General features: G+C 41.4%; 1 long non-coding RNA gene across 1 annotated transcript in view; it reads left to right on the forward strand.

Moving 5' to 3' along the window:
- LOC147914018 (uncharacterized) overlaps positions 1–21,073 on the forward strand; it is a 94,775-nt gene extending 73,702 nt beyond the window's left edge. Inside the window, exons 2-3 of the long non-coding RNA XR_015555932.1 lie at positions 20,090–20,171; positions 20,867–21,073. This is a non-coding gene — a long non-coding RNA (uncharacterized LOC147914018). The remainder of the gene's footprint in view (positions 1–20,089; positions 20,172–20,866) is intronic.
- Positions 21,074–21,614: the final 541 nt, after the last annotated feature.

The raw sequence follows: 21,614 nt of genomic DNA on the forward strand, positions 1-21,614 counted from the left end.
AATTATAAAACAGCAGTCATTTGTGTTTTCCTAAAAACGTTGATACGGCTCTCAAAGAATTTGTAGGAAGACATTAAACCCCTTTCATCTCTGCATCTGATTTCTACATTTGCTACCTTCTTTCCCCTAAAGAATGCCTATTCTCCCTTCAGAGTGCTATCAAGGCTCATAAAACCAATAAAATATCTTTTTGGAGGAAGCCAAAACGTATTTGAAGGAATTAGGGTTGATCTGGGAGATGCAATGCTGGTGTTATAGCAAATTAGTTCTGTTAAATACGAGTAGGATGAGTGTTCTGTATATTGTTCTGCAATAAAATATGTGGTCATGTATGCATGTATACGAGTGCAGCGCACTGACAGAGAGGCCGCTTGCGTGTATCAGTAGGTGTTTAATCACAGTAATGCGGCAACAGAAACAAAGTTTGGCCAAGGACAACAGATATTGCTGTAGAAGCGATAGACACCAGTACAGTATAAGATATATTTCTTATATTCAAGTCTGTCTTTTATTTTGTTTACACAACAAAGTTATTATGCTAATTACATGGTAATATGCTGCCCCTGAGGACTTTCTACGTTGATAGCATATACTTGAGGATGCAGATTTGGAGCCAATATGTGATTATTACTATTTCAAAATGACATGATCAGAATGACAGTTTCGCCTTCTAAGGGAGTCCTCGCTAGGCTCTGTGCTGCTGGGTATGGGGTTTAATAATGAATAGGAGGAAAAATCCAGGAGATTTTGGGGGACTTTTTTTCATGTTGTTTTAAAAGAATGTGGGGCTAGACAACATTTTGGACTAAAGCGTCAAGTCTAAGACTCTGTGTGTGTGTGTGTGTGTGTGTGTGTGTGTGTGCATGCGCGCACGCAGGCAGGAGCTCACACTAATGTGTGTGCAACCTCACTAGGGGGAGCTCTTGGCTGGCTGTTCAGAGGCTTGACCATTGTCTGGAGGAGACAATTTTTCTTTGTTTGAAAATTTACAAATCATCAATGAAAATGCCACAGAGATGACAGAAGCTTTGGGACTAAGTCACTGGCTCCCAGTTCTGCCTTCAGGTGGGGATGCATTTGCCCCCTCTGCCCATTGCCCAGCAGTTATTTTTCTATGTTCCCATCATTTAACAGATTTCAGAGCTACTGTAAATATTTCTTTTCACCCAGAGACGGAGCTTCTCACAATCCATTCCTTCTGAAAGGCTCTCCACTGAAGCTTGGGGGTAACAATGAAAAAGTATGCATTTACAAAAGCCTTTTCTTTTCAATATGAACTCAGATCAATTCATTAAATGATGATAGAAATGTGATTGCCATGAATGACATTGTGATGCTGATTTAAAAATTGGGAACTTTGTGATTACAAATGCACCTGACTAAAGGGTCATTGAGGGGAAAATGATAAGCTGAAGAGAGAGAAAAAGTATTTGAAAATCTTTATAATGTAATCAGTTTGGGAAGCGAAAGAGAATATGCCAGCCTGAAGATAATGGTCACACTGTCTTGGACAATTTTATTATCCTTGTTCTTCAAATGTTTTCCTCGTACCCCTCACCAGGACTTTTTTCTTTTTTTGTCTTTTTAAATTGGAGGAAAAAAATAAAGCAAAGTGCTTTTTTCCCTACCATGTTTCTTTCCTTTTTTCTACACTCTAATGACATTTGGCAGGCTCGGCTGTGTAATGCTTGACTGGTTTTATTGTTGTCTGTTCCCAGTGGGGAATAGTTGACACTGCTCTCTGTTTTCAATTGATATCCATTTTCAACAATATTGCTTTCTATTAGATTCCTGCACAGTTTGTGCCAAGCAAACTGAATATTTACTGGGCTGACCTCAAAGCCTTCAAATCAACAAACACTAGAATAAGCAAAATATGCATTTTTAAGATCAAATGTTTTCAAATGTTCCTTTCAAAATTATTATTTGTAAATGCACTGTGAACTGAAGATTAAAGGATATTATATTGCCACTTCTGTCAGCCCATTTTTATTTATTTTCACACATTAAATAATTGGGATTAAACATTGAAAGAATAGTTGTATATGCTACCTAGACAAGATTAAAAGCAATTCAATTTTTCCATGTTTAGCAATCCCTCCTTCTAAGCAATAAAGCATGTTTGCTCATTGCTTATTAATGTAGATGTAGTTAAGAGTGGCATATTGAGCAGACCAACTGAGTCTGACAAACCAGAAGACAGACAACCATTTTAAGGCTTCCTCAGTGGTCAGGGGCTCTGCGTTAGAACTGAAGAGTAGATGATTGAATTTAGCCATAAAGAAAGCCAAATAGCCAGTGAATTATGTGTATTTTTCTAGTATCTTTCCTTAATTTGCTAAGCAAAGTTTTCAGAACCTTAATCGTACACCCTACCTACATCACAGTGTATCTGGCTGCAGATGGCATATAGGAAGGAAAGATGTTTGGTTTTTGGAGATAATCAAGAAATGGATTAGAAAATAGAAAAGGATTGCTTTTATAATGAGCCCCTCAGGAACTATTGCAATATTGTCAAATCTATTTAGTTACTTTAAAAAGGCTTGTAATTCTTTTACATTAATGTTGAAACAAACCATAATAGATGATAGAATGTGTCCGCCTAAAATTTATTGGTTAGGTTGAGGTAACTATTGGTAAATGAAGCAAAGAAGCCTGCACAGTAAGGTGGGAGTTGACTTATAGTAAGGGCAGTGTTAAGAAATATTACAGCCAAAATATACAGTTTCATGTGATATTTAGACCACTAAGCCCCCACATTACAGAAGATAAAAACTAGCTTATAAGACTCTAACATCATAGGAAAAGCATAGAGAGCTAAATTTTTCTTTAAAAATTTTTCTCCCTCTCTTCTTTTTTCCTTCCTTTCTTCCATAAATATTTATTGAGTATCTACATCATCAGCCTTATCTCTTTCTTGGAAGAGACCAATTTCTCTGTTACCATTTCTTGTACCTACCAGCTAATCAGGACCAAGTACTTTCCATACATATCATTTACCCCTAACAATAACTCTATGCTCTGAACCCTTTATTTTACTACCTCTCAAAGTGTGTGTGTTTTGCAATTGAAACACAGCAGAGGCTTTAATGATCATCTGCCGTTTGAAGCATCTTACTCAGAAAATGTGGTCATCTAGAGATTGTGCAGGCCTGGCAAACAGTGGCCTGGGTCTGATATGCCGGGTGGTGCTGGGGAAATCCCTTACTCAGCTTCATTTTTCACCATCTGGGTCTCAGTTTTTCTATTTGTAAACCAAGCATAATTAAAACTGCCCACTGGGCCTTTCACGGGCCTGTTGGGAGGATTAGCAAGCGGCTGCAGCCTTTCCTGAGCTCTTGGAGAAAGAGGTGCTACAAGAAATTCAAGGGAGGTGCCTTTCATACGAGGTGTTGGCTCCATTTACATTTAAACCTCCACTTTCTGAAATTCAATATGGCATTCTTTGGCTTGAACAAGCAGCACAATTAGTCAGTAGAGTCTCAATCAAAAATATAGTTTTCATGGATTCTAGGAATGCCTGGAAGTTCATGATCAGTATGGAACTAGGATAATAGGCTGATGTGATGCTGGTGTTCTGGATGGGTGTTCAACAAACTCAGGTTCCAATCCAATGCTGTCACTCACCAGCTGTGTCAGCCTCGGCAAGGGACATGACCTCCTTCAGCTTCCTCACTTCAAAAGCAATGTGCTATCCAACTGCCTCACGGGGTTGTAGAGGGACTGAAAGTAAGGAATGTATGCAAGTATTGAAGATGGTAGAAAGCATTATTTGTGTGTAATATGTGCTATTGGTGATTTTTGAAACTGGGATGAGATAGTCCCAAATTTTCCTCTTTGGCTAATTGAAGTTACATTAAAACAATACAATACCCATTATTTAAAGAGTAAAGAATCCCGTTCTCTTCATTGTTCCTTATCCAGCATTTTTGTCATTAAATTTTGATTGTCTTCCTGGTTGAGCATTGAGGCAGCTACAATACAGCTATTTCTCCCAATGTTTTGTTCCTGAAAAGTACCCTCAGATGGAAGATGCATTTCACTCTTAAAGAAAAAGTGCATGACTTGTGATCCGAGAGTGTTTTCTTTCGTGAACCCTGACCAGGAATCTGCAGATAAAATATACAGTGTGTTAGCTGCACAAATGATTTTCTTAGTGTCCCCAGCACCATCTTAACATTTTCACTCCTATAACCATATTTCCCAAGTGGGATCAGAATTCAATTACACTTCACTTGATTCTTCCCCTTTCTAAACGCCAATCATTGTTTATCAAAGCAGTGAGCGTACAAATGACAAAAGAGAGAAGATCAATTTCATTGAAATCTGTTACTTTGGAGAAGATTTCATTTAAATTGGATTGGGAAGATGAAACTTCCATCTTCTCTCCATGAGTTGCAGGCCACCTCGGGAAGCAGACTTGGAGCAAGGTCACCTGGGAAGGTTGATGGCCCAAAGTTTCTGGGGTCATCTTCGTGATGGATACTGTAGGTACATGGGGGTAAGTTATTGTAAAGACAGAAGAAAGGTATTAGGCAAGGAAATAGAATGGAAGAAATCATAGTGTGTTCCCTAATTCCACTTAAGTAAAATTAGGTTAAAATGAATTCCTCTATCTTAGAGGAGAGAAAAGACAAAAAACAGTTAAAAATAAAAGGCAGAAGGGCAATTACATGGCATGTCTCTCCCCTTCCTCCTCATATGCCATGAAGCTCTATTATTCCAGTTTGTTAAAGTGTAGGTCCAAGCCATTGGGTTTGTTTTGTGTCATGCTTTGGTGGGGTTTAGAGTCCCCACATCTCCCTTGAAAGTGTTCAGAACCTGGGATGCGGCCATGACCTGGAGTATGCTACCAGGTAATAGGGGCTTTGTAGCCCAGAGAGGACGGAGCACGGCGCTAGAAGTAGCAAAAGATGAAGGCAGTGGGTGTGGAGAAGGCATTTGGGCTCCAGATGGAGAGCTGCACTGTCTAGTGGCCAGGCCAGAGCAGGAGGCGGGAGGCTGAGGACTCAAAGGCACAGGCAAGAAGTGGGCCTGAAGCAGTCACTCACTCAGTCGTCCTGCTAACTAAGGCGAGTACCTTAACTGTTAGAAGTTCAGGGTCTGCAGCTCCAGAAGGAGAGTTAAAAAAATAAAAGAGAGCGAGATCTTCAGGAAAGTTGGAAGGAACAAGTGGGATAGTATGTGTGAAAGCATTTGTACAAATCATCAAATAATGTGCAAACACCAAGCCCTCTTAGGATTAAATGTGAAGGCAGCACAGTGACAGAAATAAGAAGGGCAGCCTGAAAGGGTCTTCTTGGGTCTGCAGTCACGGCACCCCTCCGCCGTCCTCTGTCATCAAGGGTGTCAGCGGGCAATGTGCAGTGGGCATCTGGGCTGCCAGACCTCTCCCTGCATCCCCTCGCAGGTGCTGACCCTGCATGGAGCCCCCGTTTAGTAAGAAGAGAGGGACTGTGAGCACGCACTTACTTACAAAAAATGGCTTAGGGATAGAGCTTCACAACCTAACCTTAGCCCCCGGAAAGCGCACCACCCATGAAGTGACTTGAGGGGAAAGAGGCAGACTTTAAAACGTCTTTACAAAGGAAGAAAATATTACCAGCCCAGAGACAGATTCAGTAAAGACATAGTTTAGTGTCTGTGGTTGGCTGGATTTCATAAAATGAAGAAAATCAAACCAGAGGCCTGTTTGTGGAGTTGAGGCGTGATTGTATTTTTAGTTTTCTTAACTAAATAAATCCATCAGTTGACAAAGAGGAGAGTGTAGTGGATTAGACAGAGAAGGTATGATTGAAGACTTGAAGGCAGGGTCAGCTCGAGATACATTGATCACAGTCTCATTAGGCATGGAACTGAAACAAAAATGAATTTGAAATGTGACGAGAGGGAGGCGGAGGACAGAAAGGGGACCAAAGGGAAATATTGGTACATTTTCCAACAGTGTGATTCATAACACACTGATGAGCTCAGACAGTGAGGCGCAATTCATCGGTTAAATTCCCGACAGATACTGAGCCAGGGTAAAATGTTTCTATCATCCCATCTTTCTCTCTCCGCTTCCTTAGTAAAGTACCCTGAAATAATTTTTATCCCATAGAAAAGGGGTTCTACTCCTGATAAGTATTTGTACGACTGTACAACTGTACGCTGCAAAATGTATTCCAAGTAAAGTCAAATAAAGTAAGGGTGCTGGGAGAGACAGGCAAGTAAGAGCAGGGGACCATTATTACTCCCGGTAGGTCTTTTCTCTGATTTAGATATTAAGAAGCATATATTAGCAATAAAAGAAATCTATAAAAGAGCCGACTATGTATTTCATTATATTGGAAGTGAAGCTGATCATAAAATTTAATATTAGGAGGAAGCAGAATAATTGGCACAAAATTAAAGTAATTGTTATTAAAAACTTAAATTTCATCTTCAAGGTCCTTTATCAGCTGCCCCACTGTCCTGGCCCTCCTCAAACTCCATCCCTCTTTATTTTCCATTTGCTTGAAAAATTTAGGTATATTCCTCAAACTAATCTTCCTTTTCTTGCCCCCTGCATCCTTTCTTTGCTCACAATGTCTTTTACCTGCCTTTTCATTCTTTTTGATTCTGTTCCCATTACATCCTTCAAGAGCTGGTGGAAAGCTTTCTTAGGCAGCTCTCCTAGAGTAATCCATTCTGGGATCCAAGGGAACCCAGGAATGAACACTTCTCTTCCCCACCTGAGTTCTGAACCCGTTGAGAAATATACAGAAATAGGACAGATGAAGACTAAAATACGATCTTTATTCTAATAAGGTGGAGAATGTGGCAAGTGGATCTCATAATCCTGAATTAGAAGGACATACCCACCTCGTCACAGGCAGAGCCGGCCCACTGCAGAGATCCACCCCTGTCAAACCTCCAGCAAACTTACAACGTGCTCTTAGCCAGCACGCTCACTCCCTAGAGAAGGAAGAAAGGACAGAGCTGTGCAGACCCGCTACCTTATCCCACGCTCATCAATTGACAAGTGAGGCTAGGGGTGGAGAGAGGCCAGGAGGGTTACCTGGTGGGGCTTCCTCTACATGGAAGAAACCTCAGGAGTGGAGCGAAGTGTTATTCCCCAATAGCAGCCCCACTTAGAAACACTTCTTCAATGTTTCAATGTGATGCCATATTTTTACATGCCGTGATTCTGTTGCAGTTCAGTAAGGGAAGCAGAGCTATTAAGGATATTAGAGGATAGGGATTTGTTACAGAAAATGAGGCCTTACACAGTTGTGGGAACAACTGGGGGAATGTAGTCTCAAAGGGAGAGTTGGATGATGGGAGAATCACTAACCATTCATCCTGAAGCTGCAGGGTGGGTGGACTATCTGAGAAGGAAATCTGAGACGCCAACCACATCCAGCTGCCAAGGTGGGACTGTGAGGGGGGGAGCATGGAGAGGCCTCCGCTGGCGGGCCAGGGCTGCTGTGGTCAGCAGTTCCACGAGTCAAGGGGAACTAGACCAGAGGTGGAGGAGAGCAAGGACAAGTGGGGGCCTCCCAGCACCTCTGACCAGTGCGTCACCTCATCAACTGTGAGAAACTTCCAGAGTGATGGATACCGCTTTTCTTTCAGCTTCTCCTTTGGCCAAATCTAGCCTGGAATCAGAGAGGGGAAGTGATTCTAGGAAAAGTAGTTCTCGGCTTAAACAAGTTGATGATAGAAAAACCCAGCACAGTAAACACCTTGATAACTGAGCGTCCATATACTCCTCTTTTAACCATGTTTAACTTCAAAATAAAGACAAGAGCTAAATCCTGTTTCTATTTAACACAATACAATAAAAAATACTGTAACCCATTCCTCAAAAGAACATTCATGAAGTATCATATGCCAATTTACTCATCTTTGGGGGATGTTCATTCCTCTTCTAGCTCAATCATATTCCTCCTATTGGTATCCTGTAACTTAAATATTGAGGTATAATGTTAGCTATTGTGAACATATCTCATGTTAGATAGTAGAGGAATCAGAGAGGGAAAAAAAGAAAAATATATATATATTCATATCAAAGTAAGGAAGAAAAACTCGTAAGTATTACAAGTCTCTTTTCTGCAACTGGTCACACAGTCATTGCTGGCGTTTATAACTTCCCTCTTCCTATAACCATGCCATATTCCCTTTGCCCCAAGCAAGTAACTCAACTCATGATGGTTCTTGTCTGATGCTGGGAGGGGGACCCAAACCTTCACTTCTGAAGAGTCTGTGCTATTAGCTGTCCCACCTATAAGGGGTAATTGTAGTTTTCTGTTTACTTCATCACAGAGCATTGGGAGTATTAAAAGGCTTCTGCTCCCATTGTGTAGTAGTGTGGTACAATAAGAAAAATATTTGGTCTTTGTCCCTGGTTCTTGGCACAGATTTCCTAAAACTCTTGGAACTTCCTGAGTGATAAGAGTGATAGGACTGGCTTTTGTTCTAATGAAGGGACCCTTGGTGAGCCCCTAGATAGGTTCAGGATAGGGGCTGATCACCAGAGGAACCAATCATGTGATTAGAGGGTTGAAACTTTCAGTGCCACCCCCCAAACTCTGGGGAAGAGGGTGAGGCTGGAAGTTGGTTTAATTACCAATAGCCAACAATTTAATCAATAATACTTATGTAATGAAATCTCCATTAAAAGCCCCTACAGGATGGAGTTTGGGGATCTTCTGTTGGTGAACACATACATGTACCAGGAGGGTGGTGTACCCCAACTCCACGGGCTCCTCCATTTAGGACCCTTCCGGATGTTGCCCCATATGCCTTTATCTGGCTATTCATTTGTATCCTGTGTAATAAACTGTAATAGTAAGTATAGCATTTTCCTGAGTTCTGTGATTTGTTTTAGTAAATTATTGAACCTGAAGAGGGCAGTTATGGGAACCCTCGACTTTGTAGCTAACTCGGACAGAAGTGTGGCTAGCCTAAGGACCCAATACTTGGAACTGGCATCTGAAATGAGACCAGTCTTGTGGGACTGAGCCCTTAAACCTGTGGAGTGTGAAAGGCTAACTCAGATAGTTAGTGTTGGAATTAAATTGAAGTGTAGGACACCTAACTCATGTCAGAATTGGTTGGTGGGAAGAAAAAACATCTCAAGTAGCAAGCCCATTTCCCCTTAATAGAACACTCACCCCAACCAATAAAGTAATCCTCTTCTTTGACTATTGGTTTGCTAACATGAAGATCCCAAGTGGCCAGGTGGTCCTCTCAGCTTCCAGTTTAATGAAACTGTTTTTTTGTGCCCCTGGAAGCATTCCTCCTTAGCAACAAAAACTCCTAAACCAGCAGAGCCCAAAATTGTGAGGATAGGAAACAAAAATTTCCCCAGCAGATGGTTAGGGGTAATATGAGTGGAGCCACTTCTGTTTCCATCCCTGGTTCTCAGGCTCCTGAATCCTGTCTATGGGAGGAACAGTACAATATTAGTCACTAACCTGGAGCCCTTACTGCATCCTGGAGAATATCACACCATGCCTGCAAAGGATTGGCACTCAGCTGGCACTGTAACTGAGTCTTCAGAGGCCTTTCCAGTATTCTGTCAAGCCAGCTGCTTCAGGGAGATGAGGACTGTGGTAAATCCAGTGAATTCCATGAGCATAAACCAATGACCCACTTTATGTGCTGAAATATGAATTCCTTGATCAAGAGCAATACTGTGAGGAGTACTATGATAGCAAATAAGGCGTCCTGAAAGTTGATGGATGGTAGTTTTGGCATAAGTATTGTGGGAAGTGAAGGCAAATTCATATCTAGAGTAAGTGTCTATTCCATGAGAACAAAGTACTGCCTTTCGTGGAAGAACACATGGAAGGGGTCCAGTGTAATCAACTTGCCATTAGAGGGCTGGCGGGTTCTGCAGGAAATGGTGCCATATCAGGGGCTCAGTGCTGGTCTCTGCTGCTGACAGGTTGCATAATCAGCAATGACAATAGCCAGATTAGCATATTGTTGGGCCCAAGACTAATTGTTGACCCACAGAACTATGAGAAATAAATGTTTTAAGCTGCTAATTTTTGAGGTGGTTTGCTGTGGAACAGAAGCTAACTTAAACAGAAATTGGTACCTAGAAATGGAGTGCTGCCATCACAAAAACACGAAACAAGTGGCAGTGGTTTGGGATCAAAACAATTGGCGAAACGATTGCATGTGGTAATTTGGAAGTTAGAAAATATACCTGATAAATTGTGGATCTGGTTAAGGAAATTTTCAGGCAGAATGTTGATAACACATAGGAAGAAAGAGATGAACTAAAGAAAGAACTATTCAGTTTGCAAGCAGAAAGTAGAGGAAATATAGAGGACCCAGGACTTTCTGGATTAGAAAATAAAATTATTTTTCATTCCCATTCTCTCTAGTTAGCAAAAGATCCTTGTAAAATCTAATCAAAGGGTGACTTTAAGCACCTTGTGAAGACCTCAGAAAGATTTGTGGTGGTTCCTAGAAGATTCTCTCAACTGGACAAGATAATTCCTAAAGATCTTAAGGACATTAACCCATAGCATCCTGATTTGCTGCCCAAAGAAGAAAGGAGACTGCATCCTAAAGAATTGTGTGTATATCCATTGTCTAATTAAATGCCTATAGCCTGATACAGAGAAAACCCACAAAGTTTTAGAGGGGGTTGTTTAAACTTGCACTAAAAGGGACCAATACAGTTCAAAGTGAAAAGATAACTTTGGGCCCTCAAATCTCTTTGAGCAGGAAGCAGAATTAGAAAAGCTATTTATCTGTAAATAAGGGCTATTTCTTATGGTAATATGTACATGACTGGATTCCTGAATTGCTATGGACCAATGACGCCTATGTCTTTTTTTTTTTGAATGGAAATAACTATGATGATTATCTTGTTGCCTTCTCACCATTGTTGTTGGGTATACCTGGGGAGGGAGCAAACAAACTTGTCTGTTTAGTACACAGATTTCTGGATTAAAAGGAGCCACATGCAAGAAGCTGCACCCAAGGGGCCTCATCCACAGCTGGACCAGATGCAGTTCCTGAGATAGTGGACTCTGAGTTTGATGATAACTTTAGAGGAGACTTTTTGGAGTTTTTGGAAGAGAGTGAATTCATTTGACATGTGGGAGAAATACAAATAACTATAGTCAGTGGGTGGCTGTGGTAGATGAAATTCTTTGTGGCTGGTCGCATAAAGAGATAGAGTTGGTTTCTCCACCTCTTGAATTGTGGCTGGCTCATGACTTGATTTGGCCAACAGAATGGGGCAGAAGGACGATGTGCAAGCTGTGAGTCTACGCTTCCAGAGCTCTTACGGCCTCTGCACTTGCCCTCTTGGAACTTGTACACTCTGTGAACAAGCCTGCCCTCTTTCTCCCATGAAAATAAAAGTCTAGCCACCCCAGACTTGCCAGCTGTCCCAGCTGAGGCCCCAGATACAGAAATGAGCTCATCAGACACTGTGTAGGCCAGAGATATGATGTCTCAGCTGAGCCCAAACCAAATCGCCAATCCACAGAATTGTGAGCAAATAAATGATTATTTTAAGCCAGGAAGTTTTGGAGTGGTTTGTTACCTAGAAAATCCAGTTGAAACACACCTACATTTGCAGCTTCATATATAACTCTTCTGTCTTTCTACTGAAATTGTAAAAACCTTGAGGGCAGTGACTGTATTTTGCAACTTTTGTGACTTCTACAGCCCTCAGCACAGGGCTGGGTACAGATTGATGCTGTTTGAATGCCTTTTATGTGCTTGAAACTCTTATTCCTCTGTTTGGAAATACAAAGTTTGAAAGCAAAAGAATATCAGAAGAAATCCTTAGGCTAGCTTAGGCGTATAGTAGGGTCTACTGCTCCCCTCACTCCTCCCCTTTTCTTTCCAAAGAAGGGGAAGAGGTTTGGTCTTTAACCACTGGTCTTAAACATCAGAGGGAATCAAATTTCTTCTCTATTTCACTGTTACACTCTCAATGGGTAGTGAAGAAGTATGTATTACTTAAAGAGGTAACAATTTAAAAAATAAATAGATAAAGAAAATAACCAAAAGTTTTTGGAAGCGGAGAGTGTTGGTCCCAACTCTGAATCTTTTGGCCAACGCCCATGTCCATCACTGGACCTAATAACCAAAGCAAAGGACTTAAAAGCAGGCCAATGAGAGTCAGAACAATTGCCTGGAATCATCTCGCCTCCTTCCTGATCTCATTCTGCTCTGTTTCTCTTTTCTGCTGCGTTCTGATCTCTGGTTTCCCCTTTGCAACCTACTCTTCCCTTTAAACTTGACGTTGCCATTAAGTTTTCCTGGCTTGGACCCTCAGCAATTTATACAGATGCTGGCGTAGACTCACCCTTTGGATCTTTCCATTCACAGTTGCCTTGGATAGGATATCCTGATCTAATTTTAGCTCCTCATGGGCTGACCACCTGCTCTGGATTTCCCCCAGTGAAGAGGAACTCGGACTGCCAACAGTGTTCGTAGACAAAACGATGGGCCGTGGGGGTGGTGTGAAGAGGAAATGAGATAGAACAGGGAGCGACGAGGAAGGCCCTGTTCACACCTGTGGGCTCTGACAGGGCACTACTTTATTTACTTAGGACTCCAGGGAAATCACCTCCTGGGAAAATTCTTGAAGCTGGAATGGTATGTAACCAGAAGAGGATGCTTTCTTTTTAATCCACTTTCTAATTCTCCTTCCCAAGGACTATTCAAACTCCGAAGGAAGGGATGTCCCCTCCAGGTCTGTCTCATTTATTCTGTGAGGAGACCCTCAAGAGACACTCCAATGGTGAGCTGAGAGGTGGTGAAGGCATCCTGGGGACTGACTTCGTGTCCACCGCTGTGTTTCCCGTGCTGTCGGGACTTGGAGGTAGTCGGCTCAAGTGAAGCCTGGCTAGCCGGACAAAGGGAAAGAAGTAAAATATTCTCCTAACATTTAAAAACTAGGGATGTAAGAGTTCCCTCCCGAAATTATTATGTAACACGCACAATGTATTTTCTCTTGCTGGAGTTTAGAGAGGTGGTTCCCAGGCCGTGCACCTCTTAGAGCAGCAGGTGTCTGCAGAGCTGTGCTGAGGGCTCCTGTCTCCTTGTCTACCAGTCAGCTCTGCTTCGTTCAGCTTTAAATGTGGGTGATGTGTAACAGGACCCTGTAAGAGGATTCTACTGGCCTGGAGAATCCAGTGTAAGGTTTAGATATGAGTTCACATCCTCTTCATTTTTGAAGCCTCGTGCAAGAGTTCATCATAAGAAACTTGCTCAGTAAATGCTTGTTGACTGACTGACTGAATATCTCCTCATTATAATAACAATAGAGTTACTGTAAAGGCCCTGTTATGAGTTATAATTTTGTAATAAAGTTAGACTGTGATTTGGACCCTTTATGCTTGTTTGAAGAGTCACACATGAATCTCTAAAGTGATAGTTAACTAAAAGTGGGGGTGGGCAAAGTCAGCAAATGCCAATACTGCCTTGCTATGTATGAGGCCTCATTAATACTTCAACATTCATCTAAAGAGAGAGAGCTATGTGTCCCCCAATCCTCTTGCCTCCCATTATGTTTGATTACTGCAGGTGTGCAAAAGCCTTTTCCATGTGAAGCCACATGTCTCTGCATCGGATCTTGGCGTTTCGGACTGTATGTATCAAATGCATGCCAGCTCCTGCAAAACTCCCTGAGAAAACTGTAGAACACCTGCATGCTAATGGTTTTTATTGTTGGAATTCTTTACTGCACAATCAAAAACCTACAATCAGACCACAGAAAAATGCTACATGACTCCAAGTACAGAAATTGGCTGTGAACCTCACTGCTGACACTTTATTTCTTGTAATTAAACTTTTACTTTTATTTCACCTATTTTATCCCATAAACAGAAAAAGAAAATAAAACATATGGAGGGAACTGTGGGATGTTGTGGTTTATTCCATGTTTGGTATTTTAGCTGTTCCCAGTGAACCTAAAGGCCTAAAATTTGTACTCGAAGTGTATTAAAAAAAATAACTTCATTAGTTAAGAGATGTTGAAAGAGCTGGCTATATATTTAGGCTAGAATCTTCTCTATTTCCTTGTCCTGCAGAAAGTAACAGACCACAATTGCCTGTATTTTCTTTCGTCTTCGAAACCACTTCTGTTCCAAAGACCATGAACCTGAACTGAAGAAACGACTCTTTCCTGCTGGCATGAGATAATTCAGTCTCCATGATGTCTTAATCCTGGGCCTCCCTTAATTGACTTCTAACTGTGCTGAACTGTGGCTGCTAGGAGTTGCAATGTGGATCGCAATTTATAAGGCATCAGAATCGTTTCTTGTTCTCAAATTAGTCCTGAGCTATACTTGGGAAAGATGAAAAAAAAAAAAAAAAAAAAGGCTTTACCTTCCTGGCTGTCCTGCTACCTCAAGTGAGACTTTCTTACCATTTCAGAATGGATGGTTGCCTTTTAACAATTTAGTTAAGGACAGAATGGAAAAGGAATTGGGGCTGCCCATACCTCGTCCATTTTGTCTTAATGAAGTTGCCTCATGTGGCCTGTCTTGTCGAGGGGGAAAGGAGAACTCCCAATGCTTCTAGACTTTCATGAAGGGGTGGTGATCATTTTGAAACACTGTTGTGTGGGGAATCCCAGGTAGAACAAGGATCACCTCCTTTTTCTTTCCCACGAATGTCTGTGAGCTATGTTTATTAAATAAAAAGTGTTCTAGATCTAAGCAGCAAGGGAAAAAAAATGAAAGGAAGTTATTTCTTCTATTATCCCTTATGGCCATATATTTATTTCTACCTACTTTAGATTAGTTACATTTATTCCTACCTAGTTACATTTATTCCTACCTAGTTTCTTCCTTTCCTTCTTGGGACTCCACCTTAGAAGGCCATGATAGACACACACATGCACACCGATGGGTACAAGCACTCGGTTAACTTGGGATAAATAAGACACAGCTACAGTCCTCAAAGAATTCACAGTTCAAAGGGGAGACAGATGCATAAATGATAGTGATGATGCAATTTAGGAAGATACATGTGAAGAGTGTTTGTGGGAGCATAGACGACGGACACCTATCACTGGGGCTGGGAGAGTAAGGGTGGTTTTCTGGAGGAGATAGCAACTGAATCAACTCTTTACGAATGGAAGGAATTCTTTAATCAGCCAGGAAAAGAATGTTAAGAGGGGATTTCAGGCAGAGGGAATTGATGAGAAAAGCATGGGAAGGTGAAACGTAGTGGATGCAGGAATCACGAGCAGTTCTATGTCACACAGGAATGCAGACAGGTAGGCGTGCATGGGGAGTAATCAGGCCAGGAGGTGGGTAGGGGCCAGTTTTGAGTGGTCTTACATGCCATGGCAATGAGCTTGGACTTCATCAAGCAGAAGATGAGGAGGCTCTTAAGCAGGAAGTGGAACTGGTCAGATTTGTGCTTTATGTATGTCATTCAGGTGGCTGGGCACAGGGGGAATTTGAGCACAGGAAAACTAAGGCTGGAGGTCATACTGGAGGCTGATACTGTTATCCAGGACAAAGCCCTGAACTAGGGCAGTGATAGCAAGATAGCGAGGGGTTAGGGTTGAGAAATAGCTAATAGGTTAAATTGGAAGGACTTAGATTGATTAAGTGCATAGAATGTGACTTAGAGGTTCATTAAGCCCACAGAATTGCCACAGAAAGTACTCTGGCTTCAAAGAGACTGGAGCCTCCATTCAAGGCCTGAAGATCGTCCACCATGCAAGGCTGATTGTATGCCTGTAACTGCAGGGCAAGGCTGGTGGGGCTGGCATTAACAAACCAGAGGAATTCTTCTAAGAATTCCGTGAAGTCTGGTCTTTCTCATTCTCAGGAACCTTGGGGCATCCGTTGGATAACTAATATGGAGAACTGAGGATGAATGGGGCTGGGAAGATCGGGTCTAGGTTTTAGCTATGAAGCCTAGGATTTCCATTTCTAAGTGTTTCCTGATCGAGAACCATGTCTTTTGTCATGGGAATGCCTTTTGGCTCCTAGAATGATTCCTCAAAGCTTTTATGAGAAAGCCAGCGCCCTGGGCTTTGCACTCAAGCTCCTTAGATGGTCTGCCCCATCTTCTTCATTCCCGTCGCCTACCACTCCACACATGCATCTTTTCTGCATGCCTTTCCATTTAATAATTCATGGACCTTTGCAAGTATTGTTCCTACTTCTGAAATTTTATCCCACAGTTTTTCACCTAAACACCTTTTACTCATCTTCGAAAAGCATCTTGTTCTTTGGAAACATTTCCCAAATCCCCACCCTGATTTATTTTTGTTTCTGTACCGAGCCTATCCATACCCCATCCTTGCACTTGTCACACTGCTGTGTTTTCCTCTAGTTTTTCTGTCAGTCCTACTGTCACGACTAGGTGCTTCAAGAAACTCAAAGGTGGGTTTGGAAGCAATTAACTGTTTTTCCGAGTTGTTTCTTTTCCTTTTGTGTGTTAAGGAGATGTAACCACCAGCCATCCTGAAACTGACCAAGCCTCACCACAAGAGCTATGCCCATGACCTTTGCCTTATCTTTAATGCAAAGATCTCTCCAGGAGGAGCTTAGGCCTCATTATGTGGAAACATGTTCTCCAACTGAGCCTGTGCAAGCAAGTACCCCCCTCTCCCTTTGGAATATTCATTCCCGAACCAAATAAAAGTTCCTGCTTTCCTTTGTTCGGGGACGCCATGACTTTTGAAATGATTCCTTATGGCCTCCTGTTTGCTGCAAATACACTTCACTTGTGAGACAACTTCCCCTGGTGTAGAGTCTTATTTAACTCACCAGGAGGCAGGTCGACTTGGTTTGACATCACTACTAGATAAGGGAAAGAACCGCATTTGTGTGTATTTATTTCCAGCAGCGGCTAGCAAATGGTTTTGAATGAATGTGGGTAGATCTTTCTCCTGTCCTATATCAGGCTCAGATTGCTGGGGATTTATAAGTCATAAAAATAACTTAAAACACCCCACAATAAAAACCCCTAGAAAAAATAAAATATGTGATAATGCTTTCAAAAATTTTTTAAACAATTTACCAAAGTATACTATTGTAATGAATGACATGTTTATCTACTTACTCATTTAGCTAATACTTAACTGGCAAAAACTGTGAGCAAAGCACAACTAGAACAGGTAGGGCATGTTTAGGGGACTTATCTGATTGAAGTCCAGATCTTCTTTGGAGGACTAGAAGTTCAGGTATGATATTGAGTGTTTTACTGCCCCTTGTATGTTGTGGAGAGGCTGACTGTGGATTGGGTGTGTAGAGCACTAGGCCTGTTGGAAGGAGATCTGAGCTCTAATTAGCTGATTGACCTTGAGTAAAAGACCTCCCTGAGCTTCAAATGGCCTCATCTGTTTATATGGTCCACACCTCCCAGGTTGTTGTGCAGTTCAGCAAAAGGATGGGAGCTAATGTGGATGTGGATATAGTTAGCACCAGGGACAGCTTCACGAGGGTGCGACCTGAGCAGTTGCACAGGGTCCTGTTTTCGGTTTAATGCTCTGCTGTCACCATCTTGAAATTCTTCATAATTACTGAACAAGGGGCCTCACATTTTTATTTTGCTCTGGGCCCCTTAACTGCAGCCAGTTCTGCCTGACACATAACAGGCACATAAAGGTGCTCTCAAAAGAGCCCAAAATTCTAAACCTGAGGTTGGAAGGGAAGCTGAGGGGCCACCTCTAATGACTGTTGGGCTTTGATGACGTCTTCATTTTGCTCCTCCACTGAAGGTGAGCTGTTGTTCGTTCTTCCCTTCCCACACCTGCTTCCTGTGGAGTATGCAGATTTTCAATTCTGCCACCCACTTTCTCTCATTTGTTTAGAAATTCCTTACTGAAATCATTCTTTTATCTTGACTATTATTTTTAGCCTCCTCTTCCCCCTCTCCCTACCAAGATAAAGACATTGGCTACCCACTGTACATAAAATTAAAAACACAAATTCCTTTTTGATTCCATCAAGGTGTGAATTGCAGTTTTTTTGTGGTGTTAAAATACTTCCCAAACTGTAAATTTTTTAAAAAATAAGAGTAATTCACTGAGATACTTTGATTTTTGTTTCTACCATATAACTTTAAGATTTTAGTATCTTTGTTGATCATAAACTGACTCTGAGTTTTGCTCTGATGAAAATTACTTGTGCCAGAAAGCCACACTGGGTTGAAACATTCTGCCACAATAGTCCTTATGGATTAGAGCATACTGAAGCACAACCATGGGAAACAGAATGCTTCTTTTAAACCACTGAGCCAACAAATGAGGTCATTTGATACTGAGAGACTGTGAACGTCCACAAAGGGGCTGGTTCACTAGGAATATGAAGCTGGTGTGAGCTGACCCATCCCTTAGTTGGTGGTGGGAATACTAGGGTTTATTTTTCCGTCAATGCCCTTTTGCTTTTTTATCCTTCCAAGTTACAAGTTGTAAGATAGCAAACTAAAAGGTGGTTGAATCTCTACATGGCCAAAAATAAGTCAACTTTTGCACAGACTCTATTTCCTTTTAAATTTTCTGTCTAAACGACTTAAAAATGGCAACATGTTAGGCATTCTAAATGGGGAAGATTTCAGGTGTCATTTCTAAATGACAATTCAGAAATATTTGCTTTGCATCTCCCCAAATGCTCTGAGATGAAAAATGGAGTGAAAAGAAAAATGAGAAAACAGAACAAATTGGAATCATGCCTGGCTTGTTTACTTTAGGAAATCTCTTAACACTCATTTTAATCAATTGCAAAGAGATGGTTCATCAGATCATGGAATTTTAGAGCCGAAAGGAGCCTTAGAGATTATCTCATCTGACTCTCTCATTTTATGGATGAGGACACTGGGACCCAGCAAGAGGAAGATGCCTTGCTAGTGTTCCACGGCTAATTAGCAGCTGGGCAGAGAACCCAAGTCTGCAAATGCCCAGTCTCATGTCTTTTCCAGTCTGGATGACTGCCTCATTTTCATACCAATTTAAAGTCTTTATATATTTCCAAATTAAAAAGGCTTATAAAAATAACTTAGTGACCTTAGGAAGAATATCTTTTTCAATCAAATGAAAGCTTTCAAATATGTTTCTGAATATTGACTGGTACTGGATATAAAGCTGTTTTGCACATAGTAGACACTCAATAAATATTTGTAGATTGATAGAACTGCTCAGAAAAAGTTAATTTATTAAAAAAACCTTAAACACATATGTCTAACATTACATAAGGAAAAATGCTTATGTCTAATATCAAAGAAAATAAGTCCCAAAAGAAATAAAATCCTAAATGCAATTTCAGATGTCCTTTCCAAAAATAAGAGGAAACTGAAGTGGTGGGATATTCACAGACTTTCCTGAGGTTGCTTATCAATAGGGTGGACCATACAATTGACTGTCTAAACTGGGTCATTTTTGAGAGTGAAGGCAGACATTAAAATACTTTTGTTGAGGCAACAAGTAAACTGGGACTTTCCAGGGCAGCTAGGACATATGGGTCAGCTTCCACATGAAATGATAAAAAGTTTACATTAACTGAGTATTTACTATGTGCTAGGTAAGGCCTTAGGGACTTCCATACTTCAGTGTCTCTATACTGGTTGAACAGGGAAAGTCTTCAGTGACATTTTATTATAAGAGGTTCACATATTATATTAAAAGTCAGAGGTGTGGGATCTCGTAGTTTTCATTTCCTACAATGAAAGGTCCAGAAGTCTTTTCTATTTATCTAGGTAGACAGCAATGAAGGCTTTCTGTGTGTTTCTCCCCCACTTTTCACCCCCCTCCCACTGCAATTTCTGCCCAAGTCCCTCTTTCTAAGACTTCTTCTATGAGTGGCAAAATTCAAATAGGAGTATTTGGTATTGAATATTTCTCTGAAAACAGCTTCCTCATGAGGAAAGTTTCTTTGTCCTGACAAGATAGGTTGCTGCTGAATTTGCTTTTCTCACTTTTAGTTGGTTTCATAATGGGGTTGTTGAAAGCAATGAACGGTTTAGAAAAACACTCTTGGTGCTGTGAAATAGGGACCATTTCCAAAGCTTGTTCAAAATCTGATTACATTAGCAATTTCTCAAATCCATTGTATTAGCTTTGTAATTTGCTTCTATGACCCACGGAATCTATTGACTCAGACAGCGACTTTTTTTTTTTAAGGAAGAGAAAAAGACCTGTCTCTCTTTGGAAAATACAAACTCGGGAGAACTTGAAAACAATAGATTTCTAGACCGACTGCAAGGTAAGATCCAAATCTACCCAATTTGCTTGCCATTGTTTGCAGTGCCTCTGTAGGGAACTGGGACATAAGCCTAGATAGCTCTTTTGAGCTTTAGACAGTGCTTTGAGTAATACCTGTAGGCTATGCTTCTAGCAGTTCTTTCCTTTTATACATAGAGAGAAACCTTGACATTTGAAAATAGCTAATTTGTTTATTGAACCTAGAACAAGTGCCCAGACCTTAACACCCAAGGCTTTACTTATATTTTCTCACTCCACCTTCCCAACAGTCCTGTGAAAAGGTGAACTATAATTCGCCCCAGTTTGCAGGTGAGCAAGCCATGGCTGAGAAGTGACCACACTGGGAACTGGCAGAGCTGCGATTTGCAGGCAGTTTCATCTAGTTCCACAGGCTGCACACTTGACTCTTAACTAACTACTCTGCTAGGAAATCTTTGAAGATTTTCTTGGATTTATCTTAATATTGAAAGGATTTTCTCCAAGGAAAGCCAACCACACAATTATGAGGACCAGAACATTTGCACGCTGTTATGGGTTGAATTGTGCCCTCCCCCCAAAAGATATGTTGAAGTCCTAAACCCCAATACCTCAGAATGTGACCTTATTTGGAAATAGGGTCTTTTCAGGGGTAATCAAGTTAAAATGAGGTCATTAGTGTGGTTCCTAATCCAATATGACTGGTGTTCTTATTAAAAGGGGGAATTTGGACACAGACAGAGGGAAGACAATCTGAAGAGACACAGGAAGAAGCCAGTCCTCTACAAGCCAAAGCTACAAGCATCTGCAAAGACAAGCCTGGAACAGATCCTTCCTTAGCACCTTCAGAGAGAGCATGGCCCTGTCCACTTCTTAATTTCAGATTTCTGGCCTCCAGAACTGTGAGACAATACATGTCTGTTGTTATAAGCCACCCGGTTTGTGGTATTTTATTACAGCAGCCTTAGAAAACTAATATACACATTCTCCCATATTTCAGTGGGTAGGGACTTGCTCCTATGTAACCAGCTATATTTTCTATTCTGTTCCCCATCTGTGGCTGGTGCAAGGAGACAGTAGAGACCAGGTCCAGGCCAGAAGTGCCTGAGATAGAGCACCAGCTAACTAAACCCATCTCCAGGCTTCAGGACTGAGGTAGACTCCTGGCTGCTCTGCCACCGACAATGGAGGGAGGAAGGAGAGGTGGCCTGTGTGGTGGCTCTGATCTCCCACCTCTCAGACGACAGTGGTTCCAAGCAGACTCCTTTTTCTCCCTCTCCTACTCCCAGTGGTTTCCAGTACTCACTCTAGTGGCATTAATTGATGGGAGAATGATCTGTCACAGCTGTTGAATAATGCACACATTGATGATTTCTTAATAACTTGAAAGCCCTTATGGTGGGGTGAGGAGAAGGAAGAAAACATGTCTCACCTCCTGCAAAGGGGGAACAAAAGCCTTCATTCAAAT

The sequence above is a fragment of the Ceratotherium simum genome, chromosome 23 (genome assembly GCF_057802395.1).
Source record: "Ceratotherium simum simum isolate JZ-2026a chromosome 23, ASM5780239v1, whole genome shotgun sequence".
NCBI classification, from domain to species: domain Eukaryota; kingdom Metazoa; phylum Chordata; class Mammalia; order Perissodactyla; family Rhinocerotidae; genus Ceratotherium; species Ceratotherium simum.